The sequence below is a fragment of the Mesocricetus auratus genome, unplaced genomic scaffold (genome assembly GCF_017639785.1).
Source record: "Mesocricetus auratus isolate SY011 unplaced genomic scaffold, BCM_Maur_2.0 Super-Scaffold_100011, whole genome shotgun sequence".
In the NCBI taxonomy this organism is placed as follows: domain Eukaryota; kingdom Metazoa; phylum Chordata; class Mammalia; order Rodentia; family Cricetidae; genus Mesocricetus; species Mesocricetus auratus.
In genome coordinates, this window is record NW_024429195.1 from 21,598,930 (window position 1) to 21,617,779 (window position 18,850).

At 38.1% G+C, this 18,850-nt stretch overlaps 1 long non-coding RNA gene across 3 annotated transcripts; it reads right to left on the bottom strand.

Moving 5' to 3' along the window:
* Positions 1-3,927: 3,927 nt before the first annotated feature.
* On the bottom strand, positions 3,928-11,281 carry LOC110340803. 3 transcript variants are annotated; one of them, XR_002382622.2, is made up of 4 exons: positions 11,150-11,281; positions 10,833-10,960; positions 5,044-5,316; positions 3,928-4,098 (listed from the first exon to the last, which is right to left on the bottom strand). It is a non-coding gene; the product is annotated as an uncharacterized LOC110340803 (long non-coding RNA). The 3 variants fall into 3 exon arrangements; XR_002382620.2 differs by lacking the exon at positions 3,928-4,098 and having other exon boundaries at positions 4,511-5,316; XR_002382623.2 differs by lacking the exon at positions 3,928-4,098 and having other exon boundaries at positions 4,511-5,360.
* Between the last annotated feature and the right edge of the window lie 7,569 nt (positions 11,282-18,850).

An 18,850-nucleotide genomic window follows, 5' to 3' on the forward strand; every position in this document is an offset into this window, starting at 1 on the left:
GAATTTTGTTCGTTTGAGCGACAAGAGTCTTAGTCTGGTGTACATCTATGTCTCAGATTTGTATCTCAGTGTAACTATTTTTATTCCCTAAAATTCAGTCAGAGAACAGTAATAGCAGGTCTTGAAAGTGGGGACTTGTTGCTTTGTATGTCATTCTCTGTGCATTGGGAAGTATTATTCATTGCTCATTGTTATTATGACATAATTTTAAAAATTTGTCCCAGAGTTCTTGAAACAGAGCCTCTTAGGTCTAAGTAAGGGACGTTCTTTCTAATGTGGGGATTCTAACTTGAATAGATCTAGAATGAGGCTTATTCTCCAGAAAGAATGGGCCAAGACTTCAGTTTTGTGCCTTTTAGTCCCAGCTCCCAGCCCTTGGATCAGAAAAGGAACTGTAGAATGAGTTAGTAAGCAATCACTATCTTGTGATGGCAGCTCTATAAAAATCTCTAACAAATAAAGATGGAGAAGTAGGTAGACATGTAAATGCCAAGTGACTAATGCTCCACAAAGCCATGGAGACAGAAGCTCATCTGCTTAGGGTCCTTGCAGAAGTGCCTCTTCATTGTGCTCTTCATGAGTAAATACTAAACTGGTGAATATTTAAATATCTCCTCAAGCCTAGATGTCATTCTAGCGAATTAATCTAATCAATGATTGTGGAGATCTAAGTCAAAAACATAGTTAATGTATCTGCCATTTGAAATAGGACGCCAGTCTAGTGACACTATACATGTATTGTGGGTGTTTTGTTTTGTTTTTCTAAGTACTTAGTATTATAATTAAAATGTGTAACAGGACACCTAACTTATATTAAAGAATTAGTTGGTATGGGAGAAATTCCCATACATATGGAGGTATTGAGTATTGTGGGTGAAATACACAAGTATTATTTTATTTTTCCTATAAGACTCCTTTTGAGCTATGTCTCAGATATTATATTTGCCCTTCTCAAAATGACAGACACCATAATACATAAGTAAACATGGTCACCTTTTAAATCTTTGTTCCAGCATCACTTCCTATCCAAAGACATCCCTATTTCCTGCATTCCCACCCACAAATATATGCAGGCTTTCATTGTTGGCCTGCTATGCTCTACTCAAACCAGCATGATGTCACTGACATGTCTCATCAGAGACTCATTTATTCGTCTTTCTTTAGTAGCCATGTGGGAATTTCTAAACATCAAAGATGCACTCTAGGTACTATACTAGGAAAATTTGGGGGGGATCACGAAAGGACAGATATACATTAAGTTTGAGAACACAAAAAAAAATCAGTTCAGCTCTGTAAATGTATTCATTTGCCATCTACATACCCTGCTGGGTATGAAAGATACAACACTGGCTAATTCCAGGACTCTCTTCTCAAGAAGTGTAAAATCTACAAAACTTAGCACATTTCAAAACAAAACCCGGATTATTTTCATTTGTAGTATCTAAGCGAGGTTTATGTTACATGAGCACATAGAAATATACTTTAGTAGCACAACCTTCGGACACAGAAGTAAATCTCATCAGGACCACACTTACCAGATATATTCCTAACTCATCTTAGACTTTTTTAAAGACTCTCAGGAGACTCTCACTTTTCATTTTGACTGTGCCATCTATGTAACAAAAACACATGCTTCCATGATAAACAGATTATAATGTACAGAATTTAAAAGTCTGTGAACCTAAGAAAACAAAGTAGATTAAAACAAAAAATAATGTATCAAACCCTAAATTCAACAATAGCGTACACTGTGTACTCTGACATTCTAGAAGAAATGCACAAGTATTTTGGATAGTTTGACAATGTTCTTGTCTTCGCCTCCCTGTCACCCCTGCTCTAATGCATATTCAGGTTAAATCAGATCATCAATACTGAAGTCCTTGAACGTAATTGATAGAATAGCATTGAAGTAATGCTCATCAAGTACAGAATTTCTGGTCCAGCAGAGGACAATGAAGGATAATAAGAATGATCCCATATCATGGACGGGAGAAAGCCAAAATTAGGTCATTAAAAGGAGAAAGGGAAAATAAAATTTGAAACCCACCCTTAACAAATGTGTCATAAAGGTGAGGAGAAACCATACCCCCCCCCACACACACACACACTGCATTAGAATGAAAAATATATAACTGTGTGCTTTGCATGTATATAGTGTATGCTTGTGCACAAGTTGTGTCTCCATACACATACATGCATGTGACTGTCAGCATTTAGCATCAAATGTCACTCTTGATGCATTTTCACCTTATTTTTTGAGATAAGGTCTCTCAGTAAACCGCAGCTTACTGATTCAACTAAGATATCCAGAAAGCCACATATCACCACCCACAAGTTCTGGAGTCTCAGATGCATGTGGCCACACATGACTGAGAGCCACCTGTTACCCAGAAGTGATGGCGTGAAATAAGCATTTGGCCACACATATTTTTTATGTTGGTGCTTAGAATTTGAACTCAGGCACTCATGCTTATATGATGAGCATGCTGCCCATTAATCCAGCTTCCCTTTAGCCAGGACACAGTTTTTACAGATTTTATTTCAAAGTAGATGAATCAAAACCCTCATAAGGAGTCATCACTTAGAAATTATACCATGGATGAGCAAAGACGTCAAGACTGGGTTTGTTTAAACCAAAGAAACAGCTGACCTGAACAAGGGGGAGCTCTTGGACCCCAGACCGGTGGCTGGGAGGCCAGCATGGGACTGATCCAGACCCCATGAATGTGGGTGCCAGTGAGAAGGCCTAGGAAATGTATGGAACCTTGGGATCAGTATTATCCCTGGCATACAAATGGACTTTGGGTGCCCATCCCACAATGAGGGATGTTCTCTCAGCCTGGACTCTTCGGGGAGGGCCTATGCCCTGCCCTGAATGAAATGACAGTCTCTGGATATCCCACAGGCAAGGCCCTCCCTGGGGAACTGAGTGTGGATTGGGTGGGGGGCTAAGGGGTCTGGTGGAAGGGCAAGGGAGGACAGGAGGGAGAGGGAGCTGGGATTGACATGTGAAGCAAGCTTTTTTCTAATTTAAATAAACAAAAATGTGAAAAAAGAAATTCCACCATGGCCAAATGCTGTCTTGAGCTTAGAGGAAACATAAGCTCTGTAGTTTGCTCAAATGCTCTTATGTCTCCTGAGAATACACAGCAGGTGTTTGGAAAAGCTTACCTCAGTTGCTAGAATATTTTACCTGGATATTAAGGGGAGAGAGAGAGAGAGAGAGAGAGAGAAAGAGAGAGAGAGAGTCATAATTCAGGCATTTACACATCCCATCATCTGAGAGGCTGCCACTTAATAGAGAGATAGACAAAACAGCTCACTAGTTAATGTTATGTGTTTTCTTCTGAGTCAAAATCTACATGCACCTTTGTCTGTCCTTATTTCATTCACTTATGCCATCTCTGCAGCATGAGAGCTAGTGTACTTCTCTTCCAACCTGAGGTTCTCTGCCTCCAATATTTTAGATAAATTCTTGCAATGTAGCTCCATGGCCAACTTCCTGCCTCCCACATATGCAGGGGAGAAAATGAAAAGGTGCAGAAGTGCCAGTCACCTTCTGACAGTACCACCTGCCCTTGCTAAACGATGACTCCCTGTTTCATACCATGCTGTCCTCCAGCTCGCCCTGTTGGTACAGAGAATCAAATGGGAAGGTTTTCCAATTGCTTTAGCAGCCTTTTGAGAACTCCCATGTTTCCACTGCAAATGCTACAGATCCTCTGTGAATATCTTTATGTGCAACATCGATCTGATTATTCCTCTATTTTGAAAATGTATTAAACTCACAAGAAGAAAAATAAATATTGATGTAAACCTACAGATGTTAGTAGCCTTCCCCTCACTAATCCTTTAGATAAAGATCATGGATAAAATCACTAATGACATCTTCTACCAACAAAATTATACTTTGTATAATAATCTGGATAAATCAGGGTTTGGGTTTATTTTTTTCACAAAATTCAATTTTGTGATCTCTCAACTGTTGAAATAAATCAGCATGGTGTTAACTTATCCGTCTTTCGATATCAACAGTGGATGTTTTCAGAACTGGAGAAGTCATACACCGGTGTTTCACAGGCTTGCTTCTGAGAAAAACTAGAAAACAAAATTTCACAATAAAAGTCCTGTCTTGGTTTCTTTCTCTGTAGCTATGATAAAATAGCCCCACAAAAGCAGCTAAAGGGAGGAAGAGTTTATGCTGGTCACAGTTCAGGGCAAAAAAAATGTGGAAGAAGCAGGAGACCAAAGCCACTGATCACATGGGGCCTCTGTCAGGGAACAGAGCAATGAATGCAGTCTCAACACTCAGATTCTTTTCCTCACTTTGTACAGCCTAGGATCCTTTGCCCATGGGATGTTCCTAGTCACAGTGACATGCACAGAGGCTCCTCTCCTAGGGGATTGTGGATCTGTCTGGTTAACTGCACTAACCATAACAGATCCTAAGTCTAAGCATTAATTTTTGCAACTCTGGTACTGCTCTCTTCTCGCAAAGTTATAAAAAGAATAGTCTTTAACTCCTTTATTTTAACTGTTTACTTTCAAATTCTGTGTTTCATTTGAACTTTACTATAAACATAGTTTAGTGTCCTGATTTGTACAGTAAATACATAGTCATAAAGATTAAGAAATATATGTCATTGATTCAGAAATAGGCAACAAATCAAAACTGAGTGAAATTGTAATCCAGGCAAGCAGAGCTTAAATGGAGAGCAATGTTCGGTGACACAATGTCATTTGCTTTCCTTTGTCAGACAGGAAAATTTGTAGAAAGAGACCTTATCAATTCAATCAAAAAATACAATGTTGATTCTACATTCTTCTTCTTAAGTCTGTTCATTGTGTAAATTAAATAATGATAATCCCTCCAAATGAACAGCCAGAAGTGACCTCCCACTAGAACATAGTTTAAGATAGTTGACAGCCCAAATCCATAACTATGTTAACCATCAAATCAAATTTCCAAAATGGTGAAGAACAGAAACAACATCCACAACACAAACTGTGTCCTGGTCTCAGTTCTGTATTTTTCAAACTTACTAGGTTCACAATGAAGCATACACTTCATCAGTAGAAGGAATTGTCCATAGCTTTAGGACTCACTTTCAGCACCAAAAGTAAATACTGGCCTTTCACTTTTCACAAAGCTTCTGCAACTCTTGCTCAAGGTTGTGGTAGAGGCTTCTTGTCACAAGGAATAGAGGAAGTATTTCTTCAGTAGCTCTGCATTGATTTCCAAGACGCAGTCACATACATGGCTAAGTTGGTCCTTGCCCAGGAGGAGCCCTCCAGCTTACTGAGGCAAATCAGAGCCTAAATGACAAGACCATGCAGCACTCTTTACTCTGCAGATTTTTCTAGGATCACAACAGCAGGAATATACTTGAATTTGTGGTCATAGATTTGATGTGTTATGATCAAATTACACAAAAAAGTAATATAGCATATTCTATGACTATGATGCCTGGAGATGTGTATGTGCTTACTGCATGAGAATTCAGATTTCCCGATGTCTGTTTGTCTCCTTGACTAAACTCATTGTGTACAGAATACATTTATACTTTGTTTAAACCCAGATAAAATCAATTCTATTTTCTGCACTTTCCATTTAATTGGATAAAAAAATGGATTTTTGCAAACTTTAAGCCAGATTCTGGTCACTCTACTGTTTGGTGCAATGAATTGAGGAAAATTATTTCCAATCTTTAAAACATATCACCTTTATCTGCAAACTGAAGGTAATCATATCCAGTCTATAGGTTTACTAAAGGGTACACTTTCTTTACAAACCACCATAGGGTCAGACATACTGTATGTTGATAACAAAACACTGGATTTTATGGCAACAAATTTTATTTAATAAATATTTCATGCTTATTTTAGTAGTTGTGATTTGTTAAGAACCTTATCTACCATGAATTGTTTTAATTTTATATTTGAGTTTAGTCCATTTCTTATGTATTACTATCATGCAATTTTCGATAGTTTTTTTCCCACTTAAGTTGTTTATTCTCTTATTTTCTTGGTGTTATCTGTTTCTGAAAACAGGTCCTGTTTTGTAGCCCAGACTGATCTCAACTATATAATCCTTCAGCCTCGGCTTCCTGAATGTTGCAATGAACACACCATCCCATCTGGCTTAACATTTTTTGAAGGAAAATAACATAGAAATAGTATATAAAAATTGTTTTACAGTATGAACTTACCCTTCACTATTGAAATGAATCCAGGAAGCTCAAGGCTATTATTATCGTATTTGTAATAGGGTAAATAATTCATAATTATGGTGCACAAACAAACCTTAAATGTCATCAAGAGACACTGAAACAGAAGCTGTAGATCTGCTTCTAACCATATTTTCCCCTGTGAAGCATTTGGCTCCCATAAAGGTAATGATTATTGCTAATTTGGGTAGCTAAAATATGTTCCTCAGATAGGTTAACATCATTTCTGAGGGAATCTTTCTAGTGACTGGTGTTTCTCTGGAGTCTTCTCAGATTTCTCGTCACCCGTCCAGGCAAAAGTGACAATGAAGTGTGGCACTCTTGCTCCAAGTACCTCTCATCCTTCCTGCTTCTTTTGATGCAAGGTCCAAAGTGACTGTAGGACCAGTTCCATAATGCTGTCCCTCATTTTAGACCTATACTTTCCTGTCCTATCAGCTAGCCGTGAGTACCATGCCTATGAGAAGATATTTCTGTGAATTTATATTAAATTTGAAAATCATTCCTTCACTTGCAATCACAGTATTTTCTATGCTCAATAACTACTGGTAGATACTGGTCACCATAAATAGAATATTGGCCAGCATAGGCAATTTCCATTTTTTGCAGATAGTTCTATGTATCAGCACTTGCCTTGACATCAGGGAAACAAAGAAACAAACAAAACTTTAAGACAAGAGTTACATGCTACATGACAATAACATGAATGGTGGTCAACAGAGATTTAAATTTCCACTGAGGAACAATGACAGTTATGTTCTAGTTTGGATTTTTGGGACCCAGAGGGAAATTTGTTGTTGTTGTATTTGTGTATTATACCATGCTGGGGGTAAAACTGTTTCATCTTTCCTATATCTGTATGTATACCATGACTCAAAAGACTGGGCTGGTTTAACTCACAGAAACAGCTGACTTGAAGAAGTAGAAGCTTTTAGAACCCAGACTGATGGCTGGGAGGCCAGCATGGGACTGAATGTGGGTGTCAGTGAGGAGGCTTAGGCAATCTATGAGGCCTTTGGTAGTAGATCAGTATTTATCCCTGGCATACAAATAGACTTTGAGCCGGGTGTTGTTGGCACATGCCTTTAATCCCAGCACTCGGGAGGCGGAGGCAGGCAGATCTCTGTGAGTTCGAAGCCAGCCTGGTCTACAAAGCGAGTTCCAGGACAGTCTCAAAAACAATAAAGAGAAACCCTGTCCCGAAAAATCAAATCAAAACAAACAAACAAACAAAATGGAATTTAGGTTGCAATCCCACAATGAGGGATGCTCTCTCAGCCTGGACACATGGGGAGGGCCTAGGCCCTGCTGTGCATGAAATGACAGACTCTGGAGATCCCCCATAGAGGGCCTTACCCTCCTAGGAACTGAAGTGGGGATTGGGTAGGGGGACTGGAGGGGGGCTAGTGGGGGAGAGAAAGGAGGGAAGGGAAAGGAGCTGGGATTGACATGTGAAGCAAATTTGTTTCTAATTTAAATAAAAAATATTAAATAAAAAAGTGATTGTCATTAAATTAAATGGCCTATTTGAAATTTCAGAGTGTTTCACTAAAATGACCATCTTCTAGGTTCGTAAGATTTTAGATGCAATGCTTAATTTTAATGCCCTGTCCTTTCATGTCCTTTCTTATCGTTTTCAAAGAGTAAGCTCCTAGAGAACAGCAGAGTTGAAGCATGCCAAGCCACTGTCCCTCCCTAAATTCCGATGATAAAAGACATCCTAGAGAAAAGGCTGCATTAAATGCTCAGATGACGGTCTGCTCGCCAAATAGAGCCAGCTGTTTATACTTGGCGACATACTGCAACAGAATTATCTCATTTGCAAATCTTGGGATGTGGAGATGCAGATAAATGTTAGCACTCTAAACCAGCAAATGTGGAATGAGCTGCATTCTTAGTATTTGGAGGAAAACTTTGTATTTCATATTTGTGCATATGGAGCTTTAAAAACACATTCATAAACATGTCATCTGAGCAATATGGCACATAAGGCATTTTAATACAGTCAGAGCTGTATTAAGATATTTCCTTGCATAATATTATACAAACAAAATGTTTTAACACTCTACTTGCATGAGATGTAAATGAAAAAATGCTTAGCAGTGAAAACAAAGGTGTGTCTAATTATTTCCACAAAAAATGGGCTTTTTCTACCAACTATATGACATGGATAAACATGATATTATACTCAGAGGAGAAAAGACTACAGTCCAAGACACAGAAACATCATATTTGTTGATAAATTCACTTAGTCAATCTTTTCACATCTTAGCCTTTAAGAAGTCTAGCCCACAGTAGGATAAACATATTCATAAGTTATTTTTTTCTTGAGTCTGGATGCAAATCAGTCAAGAACCAAAAACTGATTTGTTGATAATAAATTTCAAGTATATGATACTGTCTTTCAACCCAGGAAACTATGAAAATTTGAGAATATCTTCTTTCATAGCACACAAGTGCACATACACACAGTATATACATATGTATGTATATATAATTTTGCCTGTGTATGCACATAAAATGTTTTCTTGAATGGGAAGAAATTTATCCATCATGATAGTGGGTGAGCAAGTGAAATCTGTTCTTTTCCTTTTATTTACAGAAAACTCAATATAGTATTGCCAGTCAACTCATTCTTTTCACTACAGCCAGAATGATTCTAAAAAGTCAAATATGATCACATGGAATTCTTAATTAAAACTCTACAATGATTTTCATTGTCTCTGAACAAAGCATGCAACTCTTAACCTTTAACATGACCTATATCATGCACCTTGATTGATCTTGCCTGCCTCTGTACCTGTCACAATACACTCACAAGTTGTCAGGGTCCCTAATACACAGAGGCACTAAATACATACTGAATGGATCAATATGTAAACCTTACAGCTTTTTTTATATACAAGGATCAGCCATAGGAAAGTGATACATACATAGTAATATATATTCATATATATGCATATTTATGTAGTTGTACATATTCATTTTTACACATGAACTCCATACTATCAGATATGTCTGTTTTTCCACTTCTAATGACATGAGCAAGAGCATTTTATATTTTCATTGGATGAGTGTACAAAAATCTTTCAAAGGAATAACTGCCCCTCAACCAGTCAACCAGCTCATCAATTAAATGACAAGAAAACACCTGTGGTGACCATTTTGTTTTCCATCACTATAGTCTTTCCCATCTCCTAAACTCCTGGTCCAAGTGTCACTCAAGAGATGCATTTATTCATTCACTGACAAGCTTCTTTTTCTTTCTTCCCAAATGGAAAAACCCTTATGGGATGCCTCTGGCCCCTGATGTCAGGACAAAGTTTAAATACTTAACATAGGTGTCTCTAACACTAACTCTCTCATTACCCACACTTTCCCAGGTCCAAACAAGCTTACAATTCCTCATCCTGTAAGTGCACTAGGCTGCCTTTTCCACTCCCTACTGTGTGTAAAACTGATTCCTCTGGATGGGGCCCTCTTCATCTTTTTTGATGACTTTCATCAGAATAACCTTTGTTTGTTTTCTTTTTCTTTTGCTTGCTTGAAACAAAGTCTAATGCAACTCCAACTGGCCTCAAACTGATTATGTAAATACCCAAGGCTGCAGTGAACTGATCTCCTGCCTCCACCTCCAGGGCACTAGGATTCCAGGTGTCTACCAGCAAATCACTTAAAAAGCACACATTTTTATTATCCCTACATCATACTCAACTCTCTTTGACAAATTTCACCGAAATTCTACATGTCTTTTCCTTAACATGAAGAAGTACTAAAAACAACAACAAAAATCCTGCCATTACAATTAATCAAAAGGCAAAGAAGTCCAGAAAAAACACTGTATAAAGCTGTGTGGAATAAATGAGCTTCATTTCTCTAGGTACTATCATCTTTGAGATAAACACTAAGATTTCATGAAAAGTCCTATAATATTAGCATTAAATCCTTTCTATGGATGCAGCATTATACTATTGCAAAGCTCAGAATGGGTCATGCTTTAAGTTCGACATATTGGAATCAAGAACCAAAAGACAAGGCTCGGTTCTCTCTCCTCTCAAGATTATTTGAACATCCTGAGAACAGTGCTGGGAAGAGCTGTCCATGCTTTCTCTCACTGCAGCAATGGGAGGGCAAGTCTTCTCTACCCCAAGAAGTGATTTATTGTCTTTACTGTAGGAAGAGATATAGGCCCCCAACGTGAAGTCTTCAAAAAACACTTTAACACAACCTCAGATTACATACAATCTTGAGTGATAGAGACAGGGTATGACCATTGCCCACACAAAATAATCTATAAGCTTGAAGTTAGGTCATGACAGATAGACAGGAGGGAGCTGAACACTAAACTATGGGTCAGAACTCTGTTGCTAGTTATGGGTGGGAAAGCTTGTTCCTGTGGCCAACTGAGACACTATGGAAAGAGATACATTGATGATAACATTATTCTGGGCTTATCATTTTAACACACAAAGATGTTGAGAACCGAATCTTAGAAATAGGCATCAAGCAAATGCTCAAAGCAAGCCAGTGCTGATTCAAGCATGTGAGTACCTATAAGGTAAGAAATAGGAACTTTTAATAGTATCAGTAGGAATCAAGACTTACCTTCCTGTGGGGAGCCAGACCAACCCAAGTCTTTCTCAGAGATCTGATAGATGGACAACTGGCAATTTCTTCTGTGTCGTTGTATAGAAAGAGACTTGGCAAGGCCAGTCTGAGGCTGGAACTAGTACCTTAGAGGAGTCAAGTTTACAGTTTTTAGGTGCCCAACTTTACCCCTGGCTGTGGAAGTTAGTCCCAAAGAAGCTGTACCAAAGGTAGCCTATGTTCTCTTTACCAACATTATCAGATTTAGCTCTCTTGGCCATTTCCCCATTCCATGCTAACAGTATATAGAACGTTGTACTTATTAATAAGCTTACCTAGCATAAATCGTCAGCATACACAAGATGTTCTGATCTCAGCTATTGTTTCTTGTAGAGAGCTGCAAAGTGCCACACCCTTAAGATGGTGCTGGCTTCTGCCTTCTGCTAGCCCGACAGCAGGTGCTCTCTATAATAAACAACACCTGTATTTGGTTAAGGCTGGATATCAGGCTTGCTTCCACGTACGTGGACCTATCTGCATGTTCCACGTGGCATACTGGGGTTGGCCGCCCAAGGGCTTTTAAGCTGTGGGTTGGGGCTCCCTGGCGCTCCCCGGGAAAAGAAGATTGTTCAAAGGTTCCTGAATAAAGTGCTTAAAGAAGAGTCTGGGCAGTGTGTCTTCCTTGCTGGTCGAGGCGGGCGCGACAGTTTCTTTCTTCTTTAGTTTTGCTTTCTTTATTTCTCATCCCTGGTTCTCCCACTTGATACCTCCTAATTGACAACTCTCATTTCTGTATGTTGGGGCCTAGCCTCCACAGGGTCTCTGAGTTGTTTGTCAGCTGATAGCCACAAGTGCATCATATTTTCTAGTCCTGGCTTACTGCCCCCGCATTGCCCCACTGACATCAACATCTAGCACAAGGAAAACACGCTCTCTTCCACCTGGGGTTTGTCCACTGTGCTGTAGGCCTGTATATATAAGACTGCTCCCTCCTACAAGAGAGAGACCTCCTAGCACTTGCAATAAAGACACACACACACACTCTCTCTCTCTCCTGGCATTAAAGGCAACACATGCAGTCTCTTAGTACAAGCAGCTGGACATCTTGTCTTTCTTTTCCTGATACCCTGGACTTGCTTGTGGCTCAGGCACCATACTGTAGGTTCGGGTCAACTTCCAAAGCAACTGAGGGACTGAATAGTGTGGGAGAAAGAAGAGTTCAGCATCAATTGAACCAAAACCCAAGTAACTATTTTGAGATGTTTCCAGGAAGAACCATCTGATATAGTTCTATAGCATGAGTTCTAGTTTTGTTAAAGTTTTTACATCTCTGCATCAATTCCTTGTGAAAATAAGCATCCTAGCACCTGAGGCATAGTCAGAATGGTCAGAAATTTATCTAGATAGCAATGGTAAATCATTCTGCACATTACAGAATGTAGCAACTCATCAATAATTGCTTGATGTGATGCTTAGGCATGCTTTGAAGTTTCTCAACTAAATAACATTCCCTTTCCCAGTATTAGCTGTCTGGGACTGTACAGGGAATAAAATGGATATAACATGAGAGTATATAGCTTGGGAGAGGAGTAAAGGAACTATGGGAATCCCAGGATGTTTCACTGGCAAAAAGGTCTGAAAAGAAAATGGCTCTGTAAGCAAGCAACAATGGGGAAAATACTTTGTAGACAGCTCATTTTTCAGGGGAGCAATCAATCTGTAGATTGGTTTCTGTGGGACACCAAAAGAAGAAATATATTTTTAGGTAGCCAGTACGTAAAATTGTTGTGGTAGCTAGTTCCTAAGAGGGTGCTCCAATGAGCCATATTTCCTGATCATCTCATCTTCCCACTGTCCCCCTCCCCCATCTGTGAGCTGATTGTGGTGTACTCTCTTGGGCATCGAGTATGGTGGATGTGGCACTGTGTGCAGAAGAAGCTGTGTGCCTTCAGGTGGGCCTCTTGGAATGCAGTGAGTGAAACTGGGTCTGTGTGTTACAGAAGCCTAAGCCACTCAGAAAGGCCAAGTCACACACCACTGAGGAAAGGCACAGATGAGTTTTAAGCCAATAGCCAACATTGAGTGCCAACTTATGAATGAGCAATCTTGGAAATTCAGCTCAACTGAGCCTTAATTTGACTGTTGCTCCAGCCAGCATTTGACTGAAACCACACAAGAGGTCCCAAGTTTAAATGGGAATTGCACAGCTGAGCCCGATCAATATACTGAACAAAGTGAAATAATAAATTATTGTCTTAAAGTCCTTAATTTGGAGGATAATAAAAACAGATGCCTATTAAAATTCTTGGCCCCAAGTGTTTGGTGTAAATAAAATGAGATTAGTTAATTGAATCATTTACTAAAATTTAATTTTTAACCTATTATCCTGATGTCAAAACTTGGTAGTGATGAACAATAAAATATTTTGGTAATCATGAAATGAACACAGTTTTAACTTCTGTAAAGTTACCATTCATCTTCAGATCAGTGAGATTGTATGGCTGGCATGGTTTTCTTTCTTAAGAGTATTTAGAAAATCTACAGCTAATATCCATTTATGAGGCAGCACACATCATGTTTGTCTTTCTGGGTCTGGGGTGTCTCACTCAGAATGACTTTTTTTTCTATTTCCATCTATTTGTCTTCAAATTTACTATAAGGAAAGGATAACCACGCTACAATCCACAGCCCCAGAGAGTCTAGGTAACAAGGAGGGCCCAAATAGAGATACACAGATTTCCCTGTGAGGATAAAATAGAAGAGATCTCCTGAGTAATCTGGGAGGGAGAGAAAGATAGAATAATGAAAGAGATGTCATATTTGGGGGTCAGGTAGAAACCAAGTGCAAGGGAAACTCCCATGAATCTGCAAGAATGGTCCCAGCTAAGACTCTTAACAATAGTGCATAGGTAGCCTGAACTGGCTATCTTCTGTAATTAGATTAATGACTATTCTTATTGTCTTTAGAGAGCCTTTGTCCAGTAACAGATAGAAGCAGATGCAGAGATCCACAGCCAAGCACTGGGCAGAATTCCAAGAATCCTGTTGAAGACAGAGAAGAAGGATTGTATAAGCCAGGGATGTCAAGGTCATCACAAAGGAACCCACAGAGACAACAAACCTGGGCTCATAGGAGTTCACAGACTCTGGACTGACTGCTAAGGAGCCCACATGGAATCTTCGTTGGCCCTCTACATAAGAGTGACAGCTGCATTTCTTGATCTACTTATAGGACTAGTCCCTGACACTTTGGTAGACTTTGGGGAACTTATTCTTCTTACTGGGTTATTTTACCAAGCCTCAATAAGAGGGGAGGGGTTCAGGTTTTCCTCAACTTGAACTTTATATGCCATGCTTTGCTAATACCATGGGAAGCCTACCCTTTTCTGAACAGAAAGAGAGGAGGATTGAATTCAGGGCTGGGGTGGGGCAGGGTAGGGAGAGAATGGCGGGAGAAGTGAAGGGGAACTGCAGTCAGGATGTAAAATTAATGAATAAATTTAATTAATAAAACTTTTAAAAGAATAACTAGAAACCCATCTCAATTTGATAGCATCTTAGACTATGAGATGAAGTATTTTTTTTTGGATGAATGGTCTATACATCCTAATATTGGCTAACTTGCTCATAAGTATGCTTTTGTTTCTCAATGACTCAAAATATTTTGTAGCTAAGCACGCTTCTAGCAAATTCTTATTTTCAATGTCTAAGACATGTGGATCCAAGTGTTCAAATCTCTGTGCTAAGATTAAAAATTTGGCAACCAGACTCATCACTTTAGCCTCCAATTGATATATATTCTCCAAGTTGTGCTGCCATTATGCTCTCAGCCTCTATAGAATCTTGCCTAAATTATCAAGTAGGGAGACATTTAAAACATACTTCTATGTCCTTAAAAGCTTCACAAAGAGCAGTATCAATTTCATTGATCCAGCAGCAGTTTCACAACTAGAAATTGATCAGCAACACATTACAACTAGAAATCTACTCCTCTTTGCAGCTTATCTTTTGACACATTATTTCCCGATGCAGTTTTCCACATTATCCATTCTGAGACACCTCAACTATGGGGGTTACATTCAGTTCCAACAGCGTCTTCAGTGTGAAAAGACTTAGACATAATAATGTTGAAAGCTGTGCATTAATTTTACTTTCTGACAGGAAACACAGAAATAATTCTTAAGTTTAGGTGTACAATAGTTTAAAAAATAAGCATAAATCTAAACAAAACATGTTTTCTAAATAATATTTTTTCTTTCAGCATCTGAGTTGTACAGGGATATAAACTTATTTGCAAACATGAAAAAGATGACCCCAGACATGAAGAATACCTACGACTTAGCTCAAAAACTCTCCCTAGAAATTCAGAATTTTTTCACTAAATTGAGAGATTAAATTTGACACCTCACATTCAGATAGATATAGTGTTGCTCATGTTTGTATTCTCTGTGTTCTGTAATGGGCAGCTTGGAGGCAAACACACCGTGAGGGTGCCATAGCCCCCCAGCAAGCATTAGTCATTACATTTGGTAAAGAATTAAGCCATTGTAATGATACTGTGGCCATGTACTCCAATCACACAAGTTATACATTTTACAGAACTTTATTTTGGTAATTTGTTTAAATTTTAACTTTGAGAGCATATGGACAAAATATTCCCTAATAAACTTATAGAAAGTAACTTCTGCTGTGTGTGGTGGCAGAAATGAAGAACAGATTGCATCAGTATCATCTTCACCTTCTGGCATTGCTCAATGTACTGCAGTTCTACCAGGATTCAACTTTAAAAATGATTCAGTGGATGCAAATTAAATGGATTTCATAAAAAGGTAAAAGGCTATGTCGCCATGAGTATACTCCTAATAGAGAGAATAAATTAGAAGTAATAATATGTGGGAGGCTAAACAATGCATTTATTTTTATTTAAGAATAATTTCAAAAGTAAACAATGTGGGAAGGACTTTACATCAGAAACTTGATATATCTGGGAAATTAAAATTCATTTTGAGTTGAGTTGTTTAGACACACGTGGGATACTTGGGATTTTTGTACAAAATTTAATATGTATTTCAAATATTCACTGTTGCTCTGCATTTAAATTTGAAGTACACTGTTCTTTCTTAAAAGATTAATGTGAATCAGAATTAGAATTGAAATTTTATTTTATTTGACCCTAGACACAGTTAGTTATTCCATATTAGCTTGTGAATGCAAGTGATAACAACCTATTAAACTAAAACTACTCTAAGTCAAAGGAATGTCTTTGATATCTGCCAAAATAATTATTATTTGAATTTTCATATTGATAAAAGAAAAACAAAACAAAATTTAGCCATTGAATACACTGAGCTATGCCAATTTTTGAAATTTAATAGGATACATGATTAGCAAAGAACAAAGAACATTTTAATATTTGACTTTTAATGTATCCAACATGGCTTAAGGCACAAATAAATAATGTCTTCCACCATAGAACCAATAATTTTTCACAATTATCATTCATATTTCTCAGTCTTATTCTTTGTACTTCTAATTTAGAGATAGTGGGTAACGTACCAGCAATAGTAATGTATTGCTTTAGCCAACAGTTATAATAACAGCAGTTAAGACCTGCTATTTGCTGGTCATTAATGGCATGCCTGACACTGGCTTAGGGAGTAATATTATCTAAGTTATTAAGAAAATTACTTGTGCTGCGGGGGTGCCGCACGCCTTTATTCCCAGCACTCGGGAGGCAGAGGCAGGTGGATCTCTATGAGTTTGAGGCCAGGCTGGACCGACAGCCTCCAAAACAATACAGAGAAACCCTGTCTCATAAAAAAAACAAAAAAAATTACTTGCAATTTTACATCTATTAAAAAGAGAGACAGTGTAAAGAGAAGCCTTCCCACCAGCCTGGTTCCAGAGCTGCATCAGTCCCAAATAAACAAACAGGAGACTATATTAATTATGAAGCTGTTGGCCTTGCTTGTTTCTTACTGGCCAGCTCTGACTTAAGTATTTACCCATAATTGTTAATCTAAGTATTTCTCTTACTGGAGAAATTTCTGGGCTTCCTACCACATGGCAGTTACATCTAGACTTCCTGTGTTTCTCCTACCCAGAGTCCTCCTGGACTCCTAGGCCCACCTATCTTGCTTTCCTATTGGCCAACAGTGCTTTATTGACATATACACAGGACTTTCCCAACAAGACAGAACTAGGCTGTAAAACCTTCGTTTGTCTTATTCTAAAATATTCCCTTTTAAACTAGATGTTAATATATTTTAATGTCATTTAAAATTGTATTGCCTATTCTTTTACTTTTGAAATTTTAACTACATGTCTCCCTTTCCTATTGTCCCTCTAAAGCCTCCAATACAGTCCTCCTTACTCTCTTTCAAATAAATCTATGTCTTTTATTCATTAATTGCTATTGTACACATTTATATATATGTACAATTCCTGCTCAGTCTCTGTAATGTTACTTGTGTGTATGTCTATCCTTATACCCACGGATAGGTGAAGTCTTCACCTACATCAAGGAAACTTATTTTTGCAACAGAAAACCACAGTCCCAGGGGTCACATCTGAACAAAATTCTCATGCCTAGAGACTCTGGGGACATTGCAGAAGAGGCAAAGGGAAAATCATAAGGGCCAGAGGATCAGGTAATTTTGCTGTGAAATTCTGTCTCCTAGTAATTTCAGAAGCTACAGTCATAAAGTCTCACCCACGTGACCATCCAAAAATGGCCTGAGCAAGGAAGATATTAACAGAGTGCTACAGTGGACAGGACAAGGCCCACAAAGTCTCAGCCTTAGGGGCTGGAGAGATGGCTCAGCCATGAAGAGCACTGACTCCTCTTCCAGAGGATATGGATTCAATTCCCAGCACCCATGTGGCAGCTCACGATAGTCTGTAACTCCAATTCCAGGGGATCAGACACCCATGGCAAAACGCCAATGGATATAAAATAAAAATAAATTAATTAAAGACTATTAAAAGGAAGTCTCAACAGTAGATAATGACTACAAGCAACTAAAGAATGCCAAAAGCAGGAGAAATAGTCTTCCCCAGGGAAGCACACACACCAAGTGGTTATCAAATATTAACTTTTATAATCATTTGACATTATAATCTAATTATATCTTATTGTTTTCCTGTTCTTTTCTTCTTTCTAAACCTGCCATGTACTTGTTCTCATTTGAAGTCATGACCTCATTTCAATTGTTGATATATATACATATATATATATGTGCGTATATATATATATATATATATTCCTAAATACAACCTACTCAGACTGTTACATTACTTGTAAAATATTTCCTTTACCCAAACCCATGACAAGTTATGATTACATAAACTATGACTTTGTCACTAGGCTTTGTTTTAATAACTTCATCAAAATCAAAATGAGATTTATTAAAATGCAATATTCATGATACATAGTAATTACACAGAACAATGTATTTTATGTATAGATTTTACTTTAACTGTGACCAATAAAAACGTCTGACAAAATTCATGACATTTTACCTATTATTTTATATTTTCTTTTCTCAGTATTAAATAACATTAGTCATAACTGCCCTGGCCAGCAGGTCACAATGCATGACTAGAGTAGAAAGTAATGGGCAGGAACCAGTGAACTAGAAACAGTAAGAAATTGTTTGAGCCAGTCAGGTGAAGCAGAAGGATGGGACTCAGAGTCAGAGCTCCATTAAAAAGCTTAGGTTATTGAGGGACTAGATTGCCTCATTAGGCTTCAAACTCTTAGGACTTGAGAGTCTTAGCCAATTAGCTAGACAGATGTTGCTCTAATTAATTAAAGAGATTGAACAGCGTGTCCACAAATAGCATTGCTCACTTAATATCTACATCTGAACAGGAACAGAGAGGCCAAACAAAATGAAAGGGTCTTATCAAACAAAGAACCAAAACTAAGACTTTCTATAAATGCTTGAATGGCTTTCATGACAAGGGAAGTTTGAATTCAAAAAGTATGATTCAGTAAGATGTGTCCAAACACACTGAATTATTGAAGGAAACTA